The sequence below is a fragment of the Lissotriton helveticus genome, chromosome 4_1, assembly GCF_964261635.1.
Source record: "Lissotriton helveticus chromosome 4_1, aLisHel1.1, whole genome shotgun sequence".
NCBI classification, from domain to species: domain Eukaryota; kingdom Metazoa; phylum Chordata; class Amphibia; order Caudata; family Salamandridae; genus Lissotriton; species Lissotriton helveticus.
The window spans coordinates 1,430,389,487-1,430,411,921 of NC_136063.1; the positions used below are offsets into that span (position 1 = coordinate 1,430,389,487).

The 22,435-nt window shown below is 48.1% G+C and overlaps 1 long non-coding RNA gene across 1 annotated transcript in view; it reads left to right on the plus strand.

The window, feature by feature from the left end:
- The first annotated feature begins 789 nt into the window (after window positions 1–789).
- The window catches only part of LOC144827539 (uncharacterized), a 28,601-nt gene continuing 6,955 nt past the window's right edge, over window positions 790–22,435 (plus strand). The window contains exons 1-2 of the long non-coding RNA XR_013610243.1: window positions 790–804; window positions 5,281–5,352. This is a non-coding gene — a long non-coding RNA (uncharacterized LOC144827539). The remainder of the gene's footprint in view (window positions 805–5,280; window positions 5,353–22,435) is intronic.

The following is a 22,435-nucleotide window of genomic DNA, read 5'->3' on the forward strand; positions in this document are numbered from 1 at the left end:
GAGTGGGGCGGTGAGGGTGTGGGAGCCTCCAACCCCGAAGTGACCACCTGACAGCTCATACTGATACAGTTGCTGACATCCTTTGGCTGAATCAACCAGATGTGTGCTTAGCACAGACTGTTTTTGAGTATGCTCAAATGAGACTGAACTGAACCAAGCGTACTTTTGAATGAAAAAATGCGAAACAATATCATTTTAAATAAAGCAGGAGGGCTGTGTATATTTCGACAATTAGAACTGATGGAGGATATTTTTTCATTGAATCTAGCATTGCAGAAAAGAGAAACTGTTCAGCTTGATGTAAATTATGTTAAGGTTTATTTATTATTTTAGATAGCAGTTATTAGTTTGGCTGCTTTAATAGTAGAAGCTCCAGTATTAGCCATTAAAATACTAGAAGCATTAATAAGTTAACATGCTTGATACTATTTGTGTATTCAACACACATTTATTTCGGTAGCTGAGTTATTATCAGATATACATGAGCTATTTTAGATGAACGAATAAGTTACATGATTTTATCATGTTACTGTTTTAATGTGTGCTTCATTTTATGTTTGTGTTTTCACTTAGACAGTTGATTTTAGATATGTATGTTAAGATAGTCAAGGGTAATGGGGTGGAATGTAGTGCCTTTGACTACCGTTGTTTTAATTGATTTTATGTGTTTTATTTCCACTTTGCACTTGCATTTCATGTCTCCTTAAAGCTGCAGAGTCGGAGGGTTTTCACAGAGTAGAACAGCCTTGCCAGGAACAGAACGTCTGGGATGTGCATTTAAAAGCATGAGAGAGAGAGAAAAAGGTGTGGAATGTACTTCTCTGTCTCAGAGTGTAGTGTTATGTGCAAAGGTGTTCAAACATGCATTATGTTGTACATTGGGAAATTAAGTGTGTGATGCTATAGGCAGTGGTGCACAAATGTGCATTATGTTGTACATTGGGAAATGTTATGAAGTTTTTACTATTGGCTTTGACATGCCCTCTTGAATTCTGACTCTTGAGCTCTGCACACACAAGCAGGCACCCCGGGTCACTCACATTGCTTAGGCTATCCACATTCAAGATTGTTTTCTGTACTTTTGGAGATGTTTTCTACTTTCTCAAGCTACACTAATCAATCAATCAATCAATCAAAGCATTTGTATAGCGCGCTACTCACCCGGAGGGTCTCAAGGCGCTTGAGGGGGGGGTCCGCTACTGCTCGAACAGCCAGGTCTTGAGTTGCTTCCTGAAGGAGAGGTGGTCTTGGGTCAGGCGGAGGTGGATGGGGAGGGAGTTCCATGTCTTGGCCGCCAGGTAGGAGAAGGATCTTCCTCCCGTTGTGGCTCTTCGGATGCGGGGAACAGCGGTGAGGGCGTGGCTGGTCGATCGTAGCTGGCGGGTGGGAGTGTAGAAGGTCAGGCGGTCGTTGAGGTATCTGGGGCCTTGGTTGTGGAGAGCTTTGTGTGCGTGGGTGAGGAGTCGGAACGTGATTCTCTTGCTGATGGGGAGCCAGTGCAGGTCTCTCAGGTGTCCGGAGATGTGGCTGTGTCGGGGGATGTCCAGGATGAGTCGTGCTGAGGCGTTCTGAATGTGCTGGAGGCTTCTCTGAAGTTTGGCTGTGGTTCCGGCGTAGAGAGAGCTACCGTAGTCCAGTCGGCTGGTGATGAGCGCCAGGGTGACCGTCTTCCTGGTTTCGGTGGGGATCCACCGGAAGATCTTCCGTAGCATGCGTAGGATGTTGAAGTATGACGAGGAGACAGCGTTGAATTGTCTGGTCATCGAGAGGGAGGAGTCCAGGATGAAGCCCATGTTGCGTGCGTGGTCCGTTGGTTTGGGTGCGCTGCCCAGTGCAGGGGGCCACCAGGAGTCGTCCCAGGCGGAGGGTGATGATCCCAGGATGAGGACTTCCGTCTTATCCGAGTTCAGTTTCAGGCGGCTGTTCATCATCCACTCGGCTACGTCTTTCATCCCTTTGTGTAGGTTGGTTCTGGCGGTTGCGGGGTCGTTGGTGAGGGAGAGGATCAGCTGGGTGACGTCGGCGTAGGAGATGATGTTGAGGTTGTGTTGGCGTGCGATGGTCGCGAGGGGGCTCATGTAGATGTTGAACAGCGTGGGGCTGAGCGATGATCCTTGTAGTACGCCGCAGATGACTTCGGTAGCCTCTGATCTGAACGGGGGAGGCGGACTCTCTGGTTTCTTCCGGTGAGGAAGGAGATGATCCACTCCAGTGCCTTCTCCTGGATTCCGATGTTGCTGAGGCGCTGCACTAGGGTGTGGTGGCAGACCGTGTCAAACGCTGCGGAGAGGTCCAGGAGGATGAGTGCGGCTGTTTCCCCGTTGTCGAGCAGGGCTCGGATGTCGTCAGTGGCTGCGATGAGGGCGGTCTCGGTGCTGTGGTTGGCTCTGAAACCGGACTGCGAGTGGTCGAGGGATCCATTCGTCTCGAGGAAGGCGGCTAGCTGTCTGTTGACGGTCTTCTCGATGACTTTGGCAGGAAAAGGAAGGAGCGAGATGGGGCGGTAGTTTTTGAGGTCGGTGGGGTCCGCTGATGGTTTCTTCAGTAGGGCCCTGAGTTCGGCGTGCTTCCAGCTCTCTGGGAAGGTGGCGGTGTCGAAGGAGGCGTTGATGATGTCCCGGAGATGGGGTACGATGATGGAGTCGGCCTTGTTGAAGACGTGGTGAGGGCAGGGGTCGGTTGGTGATCCGGAGTGGATGGAGTTCATCGTGTGGATGGTGTCTTCGGTGTTGATCGGGGTCCAGGCGCGGAGGGTAGTGGTGGGGGGCGTTGGTGCGGTCGTAGGGTGCGTCGGCTGTGTGCTGAAACTGTTGTGTATATCTGCGATCTTGCTGTGGAAGAACGAGGCGAGCGAGTCGCAGAGGTCTTGTGATGGGGTGATGTCGTTGTTTCCGGCGCTAGGGTTCGAGAGCTCTTTGACGATGTTGAAGAGTTCCTTGCTGTTGTGGGCGTTGTTGTCTAGTCGTTCCTTGAATGCGGTTTTCTTGGTGGTGTGGATCAGCTAGTGGTGTTTTCGGGTGGCGTGTTTGAGGGTGGTCATGTTGTCTGTTGTCGGGTCTCTGCACCAGGCTCTCTCGAGGGCTCGGCAGTTCTTCTTAGAGCTCTTGAGTTCGTCGGTGAACCAGGATGCTTTCTTGTAAATGTAAATGTATTGCGACTTATATAGCGCACGTATCACCCGAAGGTATCAAGGCGCTTGCTTAGGGAACCCGTCCTGGTATTCCCCTGTGAGATACCCCGGCAGGGTATCCACAAGTTGAAAGCCAGGCATCCCGCCGCGAGGGGCCGTAGTGGAGATTAAGCAAGCTATTGCCCAGAGTCGCAGAGTGTGACCCCGTGAGTCGAGTAGGCACCGGAGCGAGAATTGTCGAGTCCGTGGAATTTTTGAGCCCGAGACCCGCCGAGGCGGGGAATCGAACCCTGGTCCACGGCCGATCTCAGCTTCCGGGTCTGCCGCCTCTAACCACTGAGCCACGCTTCTTCACTTGTTGCCGGGTCTGATGGGGGGGGTCTTCAGTGGAGCGAGGTCGTCTGCGCAGTTGCTGATCCACCTTGTGAAGTTGTTGGCGGCTTGGTTGGGGTTCGTTGAGCTGGCGGGAGGGTTCTGGCTCAGGGATGTGGCAAGCTGGTCGATGGTGATCTTGTTCCAGCTTCTGCGGGGAACCTGTTGTGGGTGGTGGTGGAGCGTGGTCCTTCTGAAGCTGATGTGGACGCAGCTGTGGTCTGTCCAGTGGAGTCCGGTGGCGTGGCTGAAGGAGATGTCCTTGCTGGAGGAGAAGACGGGGTCAAGCGTGTGGCCGGCATAGTGGGTGGGGGTGGTCACCAGTTGCTTGAGTCCGAGGTTGGCGAGGTTGTCCAGCAGGGTGGTGGTGTTGCGGTCATTGTTGTTCTCCAGGTGGAAGTTGAGGTCCCCTAAGAGGATGTAGTCAGCGGAGGGGAGGGCGTGCGGGCTGATGAAGTCGGCGGTGTCTTCGCTGAATTGTGTGCGTGGTCCCGGCGGTCTGTAGATGAGGGTGCCTCTGAGGGTGGTCTTGGGGTCAGTGTGTATCTGGAAGTGCAGGTGTTCGGCGGTTGTGAGGGTGTCGTCGGTGTTGGTCGTGATGTGGATGGTGTTCTTGTGGACGATGGCGATGCCTCCTCCTGTCTGGTTGACGCAGTCCCTCCGGGTGATCTTGTATCCGTCCGGGATGGCGATGGCGATGTCGGGCGCTGAGGAGGCGTTCATCCAGGTTTCCGTGAGGAAGGCGACGTCTGGAGATGTGGAGTGGAGGAGGTTCCAGAGTTCGACGGCGTGTCTGTGGACGGAGCGGGTGTTGAGCAGGATGCACTTCAGGTGGTTGCTGCTGGTGCTCGGTTTGGCGGGTGCAGTGCAGGTCCGGATGCAGGAGAACTTGCAGGATTGGCAGGTGAAGGGTCCGTGGGTGCGTCCTGGGGTGGCTCGGTGGCAACCGGGGATCCGGCCGTTGTTGAGTGCGTTGAGGGTGGCTGCGTTGTAGGTCTGGCGGGTGGGCTGGCATCTGCGGGGGCCAGGGGGTCTGGCGCTGTCCAGACGTGGACGGGCGTAGACGGGCTTGCCTTTGGCGCGCCCACTGCGGGTACGCCCGGACTCTGACATAAATGGAGAGTGGGGGGGCGGAGCGAGGGAGGAGCAGCTGGGAGGTGGGAGCGGGGTGGCGAATGGGAGGGTCGAGGGAAACCAGCAGGAGTGGGGGCGGGGGCGCGGGGGAGCAGCGGCAGGGAGCGGGGTGGGCAACAGCGGGGACAGAAGCGCTAGGGCAACAGGAACAGAAGAGTACAAATCAGGGCATGACTACAGCGAAACAGGGGGCAGAACAGTACACAGCACAAGGCAACAGGAACAGACAGAACAGTACAAATCAGGGCAATACTACGGCGATTCTACAAACCACAGTGGGGGCACAATCAGGGCAGCGATGCGAGCGGCGGCGGCAGCAGGGAACCGGTGACTACCTGGAGGGGCCAAGCGGCGGGTGGAGCGACCGGCACTGACGAGGTCAGGCTAGGTCACTAAGATAAGGGTAGGGAACATGTGGTTGCGCAGATAAATATGTGAGTACTCCTTTGATTGATTTAAAAGAAAAATGGGTGGTGCATATTGGAATGCAAATTGATGAGGTGGAATGGAATAGAGTTACTGCCTACGTAACCAAACTGTCCAAAATGTGTGCTTCAAATTAGTACAATGTAAGTATTTACAATAAAGGTACTTAACATGGTCAGTATTACAAAGGCTATTTCTCTGGTTCTTCCCCTAGATAGCATGCCACAAATGCAGAAATTTGCCACATGATCTTTGTGTCTCCGGAGTTGGCACCACATTTGGAGGGAATGGTGAGTGTAATCAAAGAGTCTACTCCATGCTCTCTTAGGGGCCTATAGAGAAAATGGGGTGACCCTTTGTCCCTCAGAACCTGGGTAATGATACAAAATAAGGAAACACGCCACAAACGGCTGACATGCCTCACTAACTCATACCATGTGTGACTAACGGCCGACACCAGGGTGGCGGAGGTGGGACTCCAGGATAAACAATCGTTGAGACAATTTGGACACGGCTACACCTGGAACAGTCCCTCGCCGCCCTGGCAGCAGTCGGAAAAGTCCTGGCGCGGTGAGTGCACACCCAGAGGTATGGACGCTGAAAGGGCGATCTAGGGGTGGGATTGTTAAGTCCTCCATCCACACCGAGTAAACGCACTCCTGCCACACACGATTGGGGAGCACACCTGGCTCCTAATGCTGTTATATGCATAGACACCCAGAGGCCGACCACTGGAGAAGACATGGCCTACTTGGAAGCCACATTAGACTATATGGTGGGAACCGTTAGTAGCCCGGGGAAGGGTGACAGATTGAACTCACTTGCTTAGACATTGAAGATCTGCCTTATTGGTACCTAGCTTAAGCTGCCCCCTAGACTTGAATGTTAATCTTTCGCCCTATTGGCGTGTTTGGACGGCACCATGTTTCGTTGCCGACCTCTTGGTATTTTCTACTGTTTAGCAATGTTAATGAACCCAGTTACATTCCTTCTTCCCCACATCAGAGTAGTGCCTATGCCTTTGCTGAACATGCCGAGATCTGTGTCCGCGGGGGGTGTGCGGGGGAGGCGGGAAACCTTGAGGGAACGGTTGCATGGGGGGTGGATGGCGGGGGGAGCAGATACCTCCAGCGGTGATAGCAGTTATGGCTGAGATTAAGATATGCACATGGAATGTGAGAGGAATGCACACACCATCGAGGCGCTACCAGATCTACTCATACTTACGCCGCCACAAATTCCATGTAGTATTACTACAAGAAACACATTTAAATGCGGCTGAGGTCCATGCGCTGCGCAGGAGATGGCGCGGACAAATTTATGCCACTGAGTACTCCTCCTATGCCCGCGGGACGCTCATACGGATAAAACCGGGGACCCCCTGGGCAGTTATGGACACGCAGATAGATGTGGGAGGACGGTACGTGATAGTTAGGGGCAGACTTGATGGACACCCGGTCGTACTTGCCTCCATATACTTCCCAAACACCGAACAGGGTGGGTTCCTTGACTGCCTCTCCACAGCGCTGGCGCCCTGGCATGGGCTTCCATGGATCCTCGGAGGCGACTACAACAGTGTCCTGGACGTCCACCTAGACAGGTCCACTGCTCCCCCACCTAGCGCTCAAGCACACGTCACGTCGAAGGCACTCCTCAACTGGGCCCAACACTGGCGCCTGCACGACGCATGGAGGGCCCGAAACCCCACGGCACGCATATACTCATATTGGTCGGGCGCGCACGCATTACATGTACGCCTGGACAGATTCATGGTTTCCCCTGACCTCCTCCCGCTGACCCTAGATTCCCAATACATGGGCCGCACCCACTCGGATCATAACCCCAACACCCTTCAGCCAGACCTCTTACTCGACGCGACGTTCCGAGGATCCCTGCTCGCACAATCAGCCCAATACTTTGAACTAAACACTAACACAGCGTCCTCTCCCCAGATTGAATGGGATGCTTTCAAGGTGGTGACGCGGGGGAACTGCCTGGGAACGCAGGGACACATGAGAGGCCAAATTGAACGAGACCTGACACGACTGGAAACGGAACTGCTAGGCCTCGAAGACCTTGCGAGGGGGGGTGCGACCGCCCGACTAACTGCGGCTAAGACGGAACATGACCGCCTACTGAACCGTTTGAAATGTGTAAATTTTGCGGCACACTCTGCTCGGATGCACAGACAGGGAGACAGACCAGGCAAACTACTGACCTGGCTGATCGCGCGGGAAGACCGGTCGGCTCCAATATCGGCCATACAAACCGGAGATGGCAGGGCACTCTACTCCCAACGCCAAATACATGAGGCGTTCACGGAGCATTATACAACTCTGTACCAGTCCCGGCTTTATGCCTCGCTACCCACCATTGTAGATTATCTCTCTGCCATACGGTTACCCACCCTAACCGCGGTACAACAAGATGACCTCGGAGCACCACTAGATCCCGAGGAACTCCGTGACGCCATCTTCAACCTCTCGAACGGCAAGACTCCGGGGCCGGACGGCTTGCCGGCCGAGTTTTATAAGGCCGCCCCACACATCCTGGTTCCGCAACTAGTGAAGATGTACTCCGCGGCTGTTGATGACTTCAACTTGCCACCGACTCTTAACGAGGCGACGCTTGTCTCCTTGCCCAAGCCTGACAGAGATACTACGCAGATGGGCTCTTATCGCCCTCTCGCGCTCCTGAACACGGACTATAAAATTCTTGCCTCCACACTGGCCCGCAGGCTGGCCCCCTTCGTTCCCACACTGGTACACCACGACCAAAATGGATTTGTGCCGACGAGACACACATCCCACAATATCCGCCGGCTATTTCGCTTGCAGGAATACGCCACGAGGCAGTGGCCGCGAGCGGGGTGCCTGGTGCTTGACTTGGAGAAAGCTTTTGATTCGGTGGAGTGGCCCTACTTGCGAGCGGTGTTGGAAAAGTTTGAGTTGGGAGATGACTTTCTAACAATGGTAGGCCTTTTATACCACAAACCCACGGTACGGGTCCGCACTGGGACCTTGCTCTCTGATCCTATTCGCGTACGGAGAGGCACTAGGCAGGGTTGTCCACTGTCGCCCCTGTTGTTCTCTCTGGCTGTGGAACCCCTGGCCATGATACTCCGGTCGCAGGGAGCTACCTGGGGAATACCGTTGGCGGACGGACTACATATAGTATCCCTATACGCCGACGACCTACTACTATACGTCAGGGACCTCAGTGGCGTCCTGGAGTCTCTCGCTGCTGTCTTCGACACCTTTGAAGAGGTGTCGGGATTGCGAGTGAATTGGGCCAAATCGGGGGCCTACTCCTTCGGCCCGGACGTTCCCGAATGCGATATACGCATCGGGGGTGGAAGGTTGCAGTGGTATCCCAACACGTTCAGATACCTTGGAATACGCATATACCGAGACCCGATAGACATTTTGGACGGCAATCTGATGAGGGCGATCGCCTCTATCAGAGCACAGGTGGAGTTCTGGAACACACTGCCGCTCAACGTTCCTAGCCGCATAGCCTTGGCTAAGATGATAGTGCTGCCACGACTGCTATACTATTTTGCGAACATACCAACGTATGTGCCTACCCGGGTGTTTCGAGACATTGAGACCCTGCTACGAAGCCTGATTTGGAACAAAGGCAGACCTCGGGTCGCGCTGACAAAGCTCTACATGCCCATCACAGACGGCGGGCTAGCAGTTCCTAACATGGAGCTATATTATCTAGCAGCACAAATGCAGTGGGTGTCGTGCTGGTTGGGCGGCAGGAACCTAAGTGACACGGCTACAGATACCACCATTTGGTCTCTGTTCCAGATACAAGTGCTGTTCCACCCGCTGACTCGGGCTCCCCGCCCACCGCAACTACTGCTTGCAGTGGCACGCAGGTGTTTCCTTCGCTGCTTACGCCTAACACGAACAACGACACCATATGCGCCAATATTGCCACTATTAGGCACCCCGACGACGGCGGGGATCCTGACTGCTACACGGCTGCATAGCTGGATTGCCGCGGAGGTGGAAACAGTGGGTAATTAATTCAAAGTTAGGTAACAGGTTGAAAGGGCGCTCTGCAAAAGTAAGGCCACGGTACACTTGAAACAATTTACGTTCGGTGCTCCAAGCAAGAGAGGGAGGTTACCAAACTCCCCCAATATTCAATGAGCTATGCTCTGAAAATTACAATTTTAAAGTTCCTGCTGAGCACTCAGATTGAAGATGTATAAATTCCGGGTCCAGTAAAAAGTCTTCAAACACTAGCAATTTTCTTCATGAAAGTTCTGTCCGTATTCGGGAGTGTCAATGATGCATAAAAGTAGTATCAATCTTATGACAAATCAAAACGTGAATAAACGTGAGGTTGGTTCTTTTTATTTCCAAATATCAGCCAGTTCTGCAGCCAACACGTGTTTCGTTAGGCATCAGTCATATGCCACACAACTTCCTCAGGGCTGCATGCCAGAAAAATATATAATACAAAATTTGTATCACAATGCTTGCCCAATTATAATAATAACACTTATCAGGAAATAATTTTTAACTTATAAACTAATCACCTCTTAAGTGAAAGAGTAAGGCAAAGATCCGTAAGTGCGCACCAAATACAAGAACTCCTGTGACTCCCAATGTGAAATTTACAACCTACACAAAACATTCCGGTTTTGTAGCCAAATCCATAAGTATAGGAATAATATTTACCTATATTAAACAATTCGATTTCAGTGATATCAGAGTTAACAAATGAAAGAACTAAACGCAGAAATTGAGTCTGGAATGACATAAGGGCACCCTTAGTCCAGACGCCAAGATTTTAGCCCACCTTGACAATAAAATCTCTACAGTCATCAACATAAGTCAGGTGGCATATTACCTTTTATCGTTTTCTCATTCAATAAATCATGGTCTCACTCCAGTCAGGTCGACATCACAAATTTTAATTCTGGATGTAAAATAAAATACTACATCAGTCTATTCCTCATCAGTTTGTATTACCTCGGTATAAACTATCTTTTTAATAATATTTTACCTTATATCGTTTTTCACTTTCAAAAGGTAATTATCTTGCTCCAATCAGATCCTCATCATAACTCCAGGTTTCTAAATATATAAAATATATGAAATAAAACTCCACATGAATCTGTTCCACCGTGGTTTGTATTGCCCAACTATTGGTATCTACAAACAGATGCATTCTTATTTGTAAATTGTTACCTTCAATCGTTTTTCATAGCATATATCGATGTCTAAATCCATTCAAGTCGACATCACAACTTCAGGTTTCTAAACACATGAAGTAAAGCACCACATCAGTATGATTCCGTGTGACATGTATTACACACTTATTATTAAATTTTTACATAGACTTACCCTATGTTTAAATGCTGTCGTCGGCAAGTCCTCACGTCTCAGTCCCACCGGGTGCAGTGGACTGGCGTCTATTACGGCCGCCATGTTTATTTAAATAAAGTTCGATTTGAATATCAAAACAAGACTAGAGTCCGTAGTTCGATGCGGACTCTACTCGCGTTATGAAGAATGTTTATAAACAAATACTATTAGTGATTTAATCATATTTATCGTGCTTAACGCGAGTTTTTAATATTTGTATATTTGTCACCCTAAATATCATGTATGGTATAACTTATCTCAAAATAACCTTCGTATACCAAAATTATACTTAAAAGATTCTTTTTTTTGGAAAAATAAGCTATTAGTATCTATCACGTCCGCGCCATCTTGGATTGGGTAAGTGTAAGATTACTTGTGAAGTAGTGTTAGAAGCACTCATAAATATTCCGTATTTAGAAGCGGTCCTATTTTGCGTAATTGAGTTAAACTAAACCAATAGTAAATATATTACCTGGTTTATCATATTTATTAGCCCCCACGCGAGTTTTACTGCAATTTTATATATGTGATACTAAATCTATTCTAAGATATAATATGTCCATGATGAGCCTTAATTTACCAAAATGACATTTAAATAATTCATTTTGATGAGATATGCTATTAGTTTTTTTCAATTTTAAAGCGTCAGTACCTTCTTAAGTTGGGCAAACTTGACACGGAGTCATGATCCTATTTAAACGATCTTCATGCGTCTTCGCAGTCTATAAATCCATTGTTTTATAGACTTATTTATAAAGGTCTAATTAACTTGCGGGTCAAAAAATATAAGCGACCAGTCAATTGGGTGCCCCCAGTCACGCCATCAATTTCTATTATATCAATATTTCCGTGAGCGACATCACTAACTAACTGGGACCGTAATTTAGTTTTGTAATAATTTGTTGCTGAAATGTATAGTGTATGCTCTGTTTAGGTGTACAGTATTTAATTTTGACTATTACCCTGTGGATTTCTCTCATGCCTATGCTGTGTCCCCAAGTATCTTAATTAAGATGTTATAATTACATTAGTGATGTCGCTCACGGAAATATTGATATAACACAAATCACGATGTAATTAGGTATATATATGTATATTAGTATTAACTTAGTAGAAATTGATGGCGTGACTGGGGGCACCCAATTGACTGGTCGCTTATATTTTTTGACCCGCAAGTTAATTAGACCTTTATAAATAAGTCTATAAAACAATGGATTTATAGACTGCGAAGACGCATGAAGATCGTTTAAATAGGATCATGACTCCGTGTCAAGTTTGCCCAACTTAAGAAGGTACTGACGCTTTAAAATTGAAAAAAACTAATAGCATATCTCATCAAAATGAATTATTTAAATGTCATTTTGGTAAATTAAGGCTCATCATGGACATATTATATCTTAGAATAGATTTAGTATCACATATATAAAATTGCAGTAAAACTCGCGTGGGGGCTAATAAATATGATAAACCAGGTAATATATTTACTATTGGTTTAGTTTAACTCAATTACGCAAAATAGGACCGCTTCTAAATACGGAATATTTATGAGTGCTTCTAACACTACTTCACAAGTAATCTTACACTTACCCAATCCAAGATGGCGCGGACGTGATAGATACTAATAGCTTATTTTTCCAAAAAAAGAATCTTTTAAGTATAATTTTGGTATACGAAGGTTATTTTGAGATAAGTTATACCATACATGATATTTAGGGTGACAAATATACAAATATTAAAAACTCGCGTTAAGCACGATAAATATGATTAAATCACTAATAGTATTTGTTTATAAACATTCTTCATAACGCGAGTAGAGTCCGCATCGAACTACGGACTCTAGTCTTGTTTTGATATTCAAATCGAACTTTATTTAAATAAACATGGCGGCCGTAATAGACGCCAGTCCACTGCACCCGGTGGGACTGAGACGTGAGGACTTGCCGACGACAGCATTTAAACATAGGGTAAGTCTATGTAAAAATTTAATAATAAGTGTGTAATACATGTCACACGGAATCATACTGATGTGGTGCTTTACTTCATGTGTTTAGAAACCTGAAGTTGTGATGTCGACTTGAATGGATTTAGACATCGATATATGCTATGAAAAACGATTGAAGGTAACAATTTACAAATAAGAATGCATCTGTTTGTAGATACCAATAGTTGGGCAATACAAACCACGGTGGAACAGATTCATGTGGAGTTTTATTTCATATATTTTATATATTTAGAAACCTGGAGTTATGATGAGGATCTGATTGGAGCAAGATAATTACCTTTTGAAAGTGAAAAACGATATAAGGTAAAATATTATTAAAAAGATAGTTTATACCGAGGTAATACAAACTGATGAGGAATAGACTGATGTAGTATTTTATTTTACATCCAGAATTAAAATTTGTGATGTCGACCTGACTGGAGTGAGACCATGATTTATTGAATGAGAAAACGATAAAAGGTAATATGCCACCTGACTTATGTTGATGACTGTAGAGATTTTATTGTCAAGGTGGGCTAAAATCTTGGCGTCTGGACTAAGGGTGCCCTTATGTCATTCCAGACTCAATTTCTGCGTTTAGTTCTTTCATTTGTTAACTCTGATATCACTGAAATCGAATTGTTTAATATAGGTAAATATTATTCCTATACTTATGGATTTGGCTACAAAACCGGAATGTTTTGTGTAGGTTGTAAATTTCACATTGGGAGTCACAGGAGTTCTTGTATTTGGTGCGCACTTACGGATCTTTGCCTTACTCTTTCACTTAAGAGGTGATTAGTTTATAAGTTAAAAATTATTTCCTGATAAGTGTTATTATTATAATTGGGCAAGCATTGTGATACAAATTTTGTATTATATATTTTTCTGGCATGCAGCCCTGAGGAAGTTGTGTGGCATATGACTGATGCCTAACGAAACACGTGTTGGCTGCAGAACTGGCTGATATTTGGAAATAAAAAGAACCAACCTCACGTTTATTCACGTTTTGATTTGTCATAAGATTGATACTACTTTTATGCATCATTGACACTCCCGAATACGGACAGAACTTTCATGAAGAAAATTGCTAGTGTTTGAAGACTTTTTACTGGACCCGGAATTTATACATCTTCAATCTGAGTGCTCAGCAGGAACTTTAAAATTGGAAACAGTGGGTGACCTTTACTCCGATGGCGCTCTTCTGCCTTTTGCGACCCTTGTGGAAGACACATCCCTCCCAGCCGGCCAGTTCCTGGCACACGCATCTCTCGTACACACGTTGACTGCCGCCTGGGGAGACATGTCTAGTGAACCGCAGACGCACCACTTCATACAATACTTACATGTTGTCAGGATTCCAGGCCGCTGGTAAATCACTGCCTGCGATATAGCGAGTTTCGAGACTCAAACTACAACTCCCATGATCCTTTGCGCGTCGCGTCAACATGACGCTATGCGACGGGGAAATGCATATCTGTGCTCCAGCAGGAAGACGCGCTGCCGATTATTCTTGAATGGTGGCTTGGCGTTTGGTGTTGGAGTCTTTTGTCTTGTTCTGGAAGGAGTATTGCTTTTGGTTCTCCCAAGGTGTGGATTTCTTGTCTGGGGCTTAGGAAGCGCCCACATCGGTGAGTTCGTGACTGCGCAGCGTGGTCATTCCTTGGATTACTTGGCTGGGGCTTAGGAAGCGCCCACATCGGTGAGTCCGTGACTGCGCAGCGTGGTCGTTCCTTGGATTACTTGGCTGGGGCTTAGGAAGCGCCCACATCGTGAAACTCCTCGTTTCAGGTTTTGGTGTCCTGGGGGGTTCATTCTAACTGCAGTGGCTGGTGTAGTGCTGTGCCTACTCCCCAGTTAACTTCCGTCAACCTTTGCTAACCCTGGTATTCTGTTTGCGTGCTTTCAGGAGACGGGACTTCTGTGGTGGAGATTAAATCAATTTCTTTAATTTGTTTTGGCACTGTAGTAGACAAGCTGTCTGCCGCAGGGACCGATCCTAGTTTTCAGTTTGGGCTGTGCTGCTATTTGTGTTCTTGTTCACAGTGAAGAGCATTAACTAATTTCTAGATAACATAGGTGGTTGCATATAACTTTGCTAATGAACTACGTGTGATGCAATCATTCACGGCTAATACATGAAGTAATGTATTTGGAACATTCTTGGAGGGAATGAACGTTACTATCTGGGGGAAAAGAAACAGAGCGTTTGTATTCATATTTCATACAGCAAAACGGGGAATAGAGAGACTCCGTGGAGAGGGCAGTCAGGATTTCCTCATTCAGAATAGGGTAGGTGTGATCTCTTTTTTCCTACTACCTATTGTTAATTACGGAGAGGCCAGTCATATTGAGATTGCTCCTATATTACAGAAAGAATCCTGTGAATGAGAAGAGGCCCATTCTATTTCCCGCTAAAATCAGCATTCCGGTTTAGCTTTGTCAGGTGAGAAATCTTAACTTAATAGAGCAGAATGGTATGCCTATAAATAGGGAACAGTGCCACTTATTTCGTGCTTTGTATCTTTCAGGTTCCTCATTCCTGCAGCCCAGCCGTTCCCCTCCGGACTTTTTCCCCCGCTTGATCTCCTTAACAGTCTGAGGTTCATTTATCGCCAGACTTGGGATGATCTAGAGGAGGGCCCCTTTACAGCATCAATACAATCCTGGGGATTAGCAACAGAGGATTCTGACAGAATAATCGGCCCACGTATTCTTATCCTCCCGGTTGTATTGATTGAAGGATGGCCTCCTTGGATGACGTATTGGAGGCCTTAGGTCTGTTAAGAGCAGAGTTAGTCGCATCACGTCAGGAAACCGCAGCATTACAAGCTCAGGTGGACGCGTTACAGCGAAACCCATTTGATGCGGGAGCCCCTCAACCTTCCTCAGTGGTGGTAGAAATGCCATCACCAGTTCCATTGGCACCCCCGGAACGGTTTCATGGTGATCGGAAAAAAGTGCAGGTGTTCATGACCCAAGTAATGTTGCACTTCACTTGCAAACCAAAGTCCTTTTTAACAAATCAAGCGAGGGTTTCCTTTTTGATTTCATATTTGGGTGGAGAGGCAGCACAATGGGCGGTCCCTATAGTGAAGAACAATGACCCCCTTCTGTATGATTGGGATTTGTTTCGAGCTGAATTCGAAAAGACATTCGATAGGAGAGCGGAGACCTTTTCGGCAGATAAAGAACTGTTAGTACTTAGACAGGGATCAGCCGATCTAGTCACCTACCTGAATCATTTTAGAAGACTAGTAGCAGAGACGGACTGGCCTGAAGCCAAACAAACTGTCATATTCTATCAGGGGCTCACAGAGAATCTAAAAGACGTCATAGCACAGGTAGACCCTCAACCCACTACTTGTGCAGCTCTCATTGAACTGGCATTGAGATTGGGCCATCGGTTAAGGGAAAGAAAAGGAGATCACGGAAGAAGAGACAGGCCTATCCCTTTGGGTGACAAACAGGGTGGAGGAGAAAAGACTGAAGGGAAGACGGAACCCATGGAAATAGGAGCCGTAAGAGCGTCCTTGACGCTCAGTGAAAGAGACCATCGCCGCAAGTTTGGGTTGTGTCTTTATTGCGGTAAAAAAGGACACTTCCTGCGGGAATGCCCTATCAAGCCTAAGGGAGGTCGGTTTCGTGCAGGACAAATGGCTGTTTCCTCAGCGGAAAAGGGGTCGGAAAACTTCAGTGCTTGAGTCCATTGGAAGGGAGTGACTCAAGCAGGCAACTTATCCCTTCAGTAACGAATGAAGGTAATGCTGGTAATCGTCTGTTCTTTCTAGAAATGGAGGTCTGGATTGATCGACTCCCAAAAAACATTTGAGCAATGGTGGATTCGGGTGCTACGGGATGTTTTATGGATAAGGAGGAGGCTCGCAGACTGGGGGTGACGCCGGTACGAAAACCAATGCCGGAAGTGGTGTTTGCAGTGGACGGACGTGAATTGGAATCAGGCCCGATTGATCAACATACCCCCGAGTATGAGCTGTGGTATGGGGGTTATCATAAAGAACTCCTGTCCTTTAATCTCATCCATGCCCCTCAGTACGGGGTAATATTGGGTCTCCCATGGTTAAAGAAACATGAACCTACGATTCATTGGAACGAACAGTCCTTGGAGTTGCATTCCGCATATTGTCAGGAGTTTTGCAACATCGACTTCCATCATCCTGCCAAGGTGTTGGCAACCACGCATTATATAACAACAGCAGCAGAGAAAGAGGTGTCGCTACCAAGTTGTTATCGGGAATTCGAGGAAGTGTTCAGTGAGAGCAAGGCCGAGGTGTTACCACCACATCGAGAATACGATTGTCGAATCGAGTTGATACCTGGATCTGAGATTCCATGTGGTAGAATTTATGCGCTCACTCAACCGGAAACAGTGCATCTCCGAGAATATTTGGATAAGCTGCTAAAACTGGAATTCATCCGTCCTTCTAGGTCCCCCGCGGCCTCCCCGCTTTTCTTCATACCCAAAGCGAATGGAGAATTACGCTGTTGCATCGACTTCAGAGCGTTAAATGCTATAACGATCAAGAATCAATACCCGCTTCCATTGATTCCGGTTCTTTTGGAACAAGTACGAGCAGCCAGCATCTACACGAAATTGGATCTCAGAGGGGCTTACCACCTAGTGCGCATGCGGCGAGGCGATGAGTGGAAGACCGCCTTTAAGACGCGGTACGGGCTCTTCGAGTATCTTGTGATGCCCTTCGGGCTTTGTAATGCCCCCGCCTCCTTCCAATTTTTTCTAAACGAAGTCCTACGTGAGTTTCTGGATATCTTTGTTGTGGTATACATAGATGACATTTTAATATACTCAAACAATGATACGGAACACCAAGATCATGTAGGTCAAGTCCTTCGAGCATTACAGCAGAATCATCTGTACTGTAAATTGACAAAATGCGAATTTAATGTTACCACAGTAGAGTTTCTAGGGGTCATGCTCATGCCATCGGGTCAGGTGATGGCTGAAAGAAAAGTACAAGCGATTGTGGAGTGGCCTCGACCCAACAACATCAAAGACATACAAAGCCTCCTAGGATTTGCGAATTTTTACCGGAGATTCATCGCACATTTCTCTGAGATGGTGACTCCCCTAACAAGGTTAACTCGGAAAAACATCCCGTTCTTGTGGGGCACAGCAGAACAAACAGCCTTTGAACGATTGAAGAAAGCCTTTACGACCGCTCCAGTCCTGACACATGCCAATCCTGACCTCCCTTTTGTAGTGGAAGCAGACGCCTCAGAAATGGCGGTAGGGGCTGTCCTTTCTCAAAGAAATGTGAGTACCGGTCACCTCCATCCCATTGCATTCATGTCTCGCAAGCTCAATCCAGCAGAGCAAAATTACACGGTTGCAGAGAAAGAACTTTTAGCAATAAAAGACGCGTTTACAGAATGGAGGCATTGGTTAATGGGAGCGTCTCATCAAATCACGGTGTTTACAGACCATCGCAATTTACAGTTCATGCGAGCAGCTAAACATCTCACACCCAGACAACTCAGATGGATGTTGTTTTTTGCAGAATTTCACTTCATAGTGACGTTCCGCCCAGGAAGTGAAAACAGGAAGGCGGATGCTTTAACTCGCCAAGACAACAATCCCCCAGTTCTACCTCCACCAGAGAGGAGCATCATTGAACCGAAGAAGGTGTTGGGTGTGATACGCCTTGATGATTTTCTCCAAAAGATCAGGAGAGGCATAAGAACATTTGAGTGGAAGACCTGGTTACGAATGCATCCGGAGTGGAGAATCAGACAAGGGTTGCCTATGAAAGGCCCACAAGTGTTACTACCTACACTGAGTTTACGTTAAAAGGCGTTTGAATGGTGTCATGATCTTCCGCTGTGCTGGACATACCGGAGGAACAAAGACTTTGGAAAAGCTACTCCGGAGATTTTGGTGGCCTACCATTCGCCCTGACGTATTTCCATGGGTTCAAAAGTGTTCCACTTGTTCTCAGGCCAAGAGTGATCATCGACCCACACAGGGGCTTCTTCAATGCATGCCTACTCCTACGACTCCTTGGGAGAGGTTCTCTGTAGACTTTGTGGTGGGTTTGCCTCCAGATCAGGGGATGACAGCTATCATAGTGGTGGTGGACTATTTAACCAAACTGGGCCATTTCATTGCGTGTAAAAAAGTACCCACTGCTAGTCAATTAGCACATCTCCTGCTCATCCATGTAATACGGTTGCATGGGCTTCCCCGGTTCATAGTGTCAGACAGGGGGGCTCAGTTTACGGCAAGGTTTTGGAAGGCTTGGTGTGAGAAACTGTGTATTTCTTCCTCACTCTCCACAAGCTTTCATCCCCAAACGGACGGTCAGACCGAACGTTTAAACCAAACCCTTAAGCAATACCTCCGGTGTTTTGTGGATACCACCACTGAGGCATGGGTTGACTGGCTGTGGGCAGCAGAGGTGGCATACAATGATGCGATACATGCATCTACACAGTACTCTCCTTTCTACTGTACCTACGGTTTTCACCCGCGGTTTGCCCCCTTGAGTGTACCCTCCGTTGCGGTAAAGATCCCTAAATTGCAATCCCGCTTGGTTCATCTTTGTAGCACTATGGTACAAGCACGAAATAACCTGGTTAAAGCTAAACGGAGGTATAGGATGCAAGCCGATAAGCACCGCAGGTCCTGCCCAGCATACAACAAGGGAGAGTGGGTGTGGTTGTCGACCCGGAACATTCGATTTCGCAAGTACAGTGTTTTCAACCCTAGGTTTATTGGTCCTTACAGAGTAATCAGACATATAAACCCTGTAACTGTGAAATTGCATCTACCGGCTCATTTCAGAATACATCTTGTGTTTCACGTGTCTCTTCTGAAGCCTGCACGATGTCCGGGCAGCAGGCCCCCGTTACCAGTGGGAGTGCATCAGGATGTGGAATATGAAGTGAGGAGGATTTTGGATGCAAGGAGAGTGCGAGGTAGACTACAGTATTTGGTTTCCTGGAAGGGGTATGGGCCGGAAGAGGACTCTTGGGAGCCTGTGACGGCTGTGCATGCTCCCAGACTTGTGCGGCAGTTCCACCTTAGACATCCTGGCAAGCCTGGTGGCAGTCAGTGAATCTCGGAAGGGGAGTTTTCTGTCAGGATTCCCGGCCGCTGGTAAATCACTGCCTGCGATATAGCGAGTTTCGAGACTCAAACTACAACTCCCATGATCCTTTGCGCGTCGCGTCAACATGACGCTATGCGACGGGGAAATGCATATCTGTGCTCCAGCAGGAAGACGCGCTGCCGATTATTCTTGAATGGTGGCTTGGCGTTTGGTGTTGGAGTCTTTTGTCTTGTTCTGGAAGGAGTATTGCTTTTGGTTCTCCCAAGGTGTGGATTTCTTGTCTGGGGCTTAGGAAGCGCCCACATCGGTGAGTTCGTGACTGCGCAGCGTGGTCATTCCTTGGATTACTTGGCTGGGGCTTAGGAAGCGCCCACATCGGTGAGTCCGTGACTGCGCAGCGTGGTCGTTCCTTGGATTACTTGGCTGGGGCTTAGGAAGCGCCCACATCGTGAAACTCCTCGTTTCAGGTTTTGGTGTCCTGGGGGGTTCATTCTAACTGCAGTGGCTGGTGTAGTGCTGTGCCTACTCCCCAGTTAACTTCCGTCAACCTTTGCTAACCCTGGTATTCTGTTTGCGTGCTTTCAGGAGACGGGGTCTTCTGTGGTGGAGATTAAATCCATTTCTTTAATTTGTTTTGGCACTGTAGTAGACAAGCTGTCTGCCGCAGGGACCGATCCTAGTTTTCAGTTTGGGCTGTGCTGCTATTTGTGTTCTTGTTCACACTGAAGAGCATTAACTAATTTCTAGATAACAAAGGTGGTTCCATATAACTTTGCTAATGAACTACGTGTGATGCAATCATTCACGGCTAATACATGAAGTAATGTATTTGGAACATTCTTGGTGGGAATGAACGTTACTATCTGGGGGAAAAGAAACAGAGCGTTTGTATTCATATTTCATACAGCAAAACGGGGAATAGAGAGACTCCGTGGAGAGGGCAGTCAGGATTTCCTCATTCAGAATAGGGTAGGTGTGATCTCTTTTTTCCTACTACCTATTGTTAATTACGGAGAGGCCAGTCATATTGAGATTGCTCCTATATTACAGAAAGAATCCTGTGAATGAGAAGAGGCCCATTCTATTTCCCGCTAAAATCAGCATTCCGGTTTAGCTTTGTCAGGTGAGAAATCTTAACTTAATAGAGCAGAATGGTATGCCTATAAATAGGGAACAGTGCCACTTATTTCGTGCTTTGTATCTTTCAGGTTCCCCATTCCTGCAGCCCAGCCGTTCCCCTCCGGACTTTTTCCCCCGCTTGATCTCCTTAACAGTCTGAGGTTCATTTATCGCCAGACTTGGGATGATCTAGAGGAGGGCCCCTTTACAGCATCAATACAATCCTGGGGATTAGCAACGGAGGATTCTGACACATGTTATGAGTAACGGCACACACATTGTTCGCTGGTTGGCACAAGCACTCCTCCAACACACATGCCCGGCACCTGCTCACCTAAGGGAAAAATGGGCGACAGACAGGGGACGGGACTGGACAGACAAGGAGTGGGCGGTGGTTCTGGCTGGCCCGGTGAACATCCCCCGCAGCCCTCGCTTTAAACTCATACAATTTTATATACTACACCGTGCGTACCTCACCCCTGACAAGATCAATAAATACTTCTCAGTAGCAGACACTGCCTGTGGCCGCTGCTCTCTCATCGGTGCTGATTTACTTCACATGCTCTGGCTCTGCCCTGCCCTCCAACAGTACTGGGACGGTGTGACCATGATACTCCGACTTTGTACTGGGGAGCAGGTACCGCATACGTGGGAAGCCTGTATATTAGGGCTGTATAAGCGCACGCACCTCAATAGGGTCCAGGCTAGATACTGGGATCTCGGCCTCATCACAGCCAAAAGACTACTTACCAAGAGATGGAAGGCGGCCGCACCCCCCCACCTCCGGCACTGGCACCTGTCATTGACGAACTGGGCGCGGGCTGAGGGCTCTGCTTTGCGGCGGGAAGAGACAGCAGGGCTCAGAAAGTTTCCCATAGCGCAACAGTGGGAGGACATTTTACACTCCTTCATACAGAAATGCACGGAACAGGGGATCACGTGAGGAACCATAAGCTGCCGCCCTCATTATCTGATGTAACTCCACACTAAGCACTCATGATACACCAGGCGACTCCCTCTCACCATCGGACTCGACACACCGTCTGACTAGCGCTTTCATAACACGCATTGTTGATGACATACCACACTCCCGGGGCTGCGCCGCTGCGAGAGTGGCGACGGCAGTGGCCCGACCCATACATTGGACGGCTACACCCTCCAGTCACTCGGGGGACACCCCCCCCCCCCATTGGGGCCCCACTGCGCAGGCGACCCGTGCATTCCTGAGTCCCGGCCCTCCCCGCTTGCATACCCCGCGAGACACGACTGACACGCTGATTCAGATTTCTACCTCTTCGGCACTACGGCGAACTCTGCATGAACCAATCCCTACCTGCCTCTTATGAACCCCACGTCCCTGTTTTGTAGTTAATTGTTGATACAGATACATACTCAACTGGACCATGTCCGTGCGCATACATCTTCGCGCTTTATGCTACTTCCCGCCATTGGGTACGCACGGATGGGACAGCCGAAGTTTGGGCACCCCGTCTATACACTGAGATGCAGAACAATTTCACATTTGGAGGTTACACGCCCCATCTGCACTCGGTCGCTGAACACCCTCTAAGCTCCCTCGAACGGCGCCGTGCCAGTCACAATGTCACCCCGCACAGATATGTTCGCAGATACGACACATTGGTAGTGATGGACGCGGCAGACACCGCAGCTATAAACGAAGGTAGCATCAGCGCAACCACCTCGAGACACTACGCACATGTCCAAAAAACAAAACCCACAGACCACACAATTACTAGATATCAAGTGTATACAAGTCATGTTGTACTGCGCAATG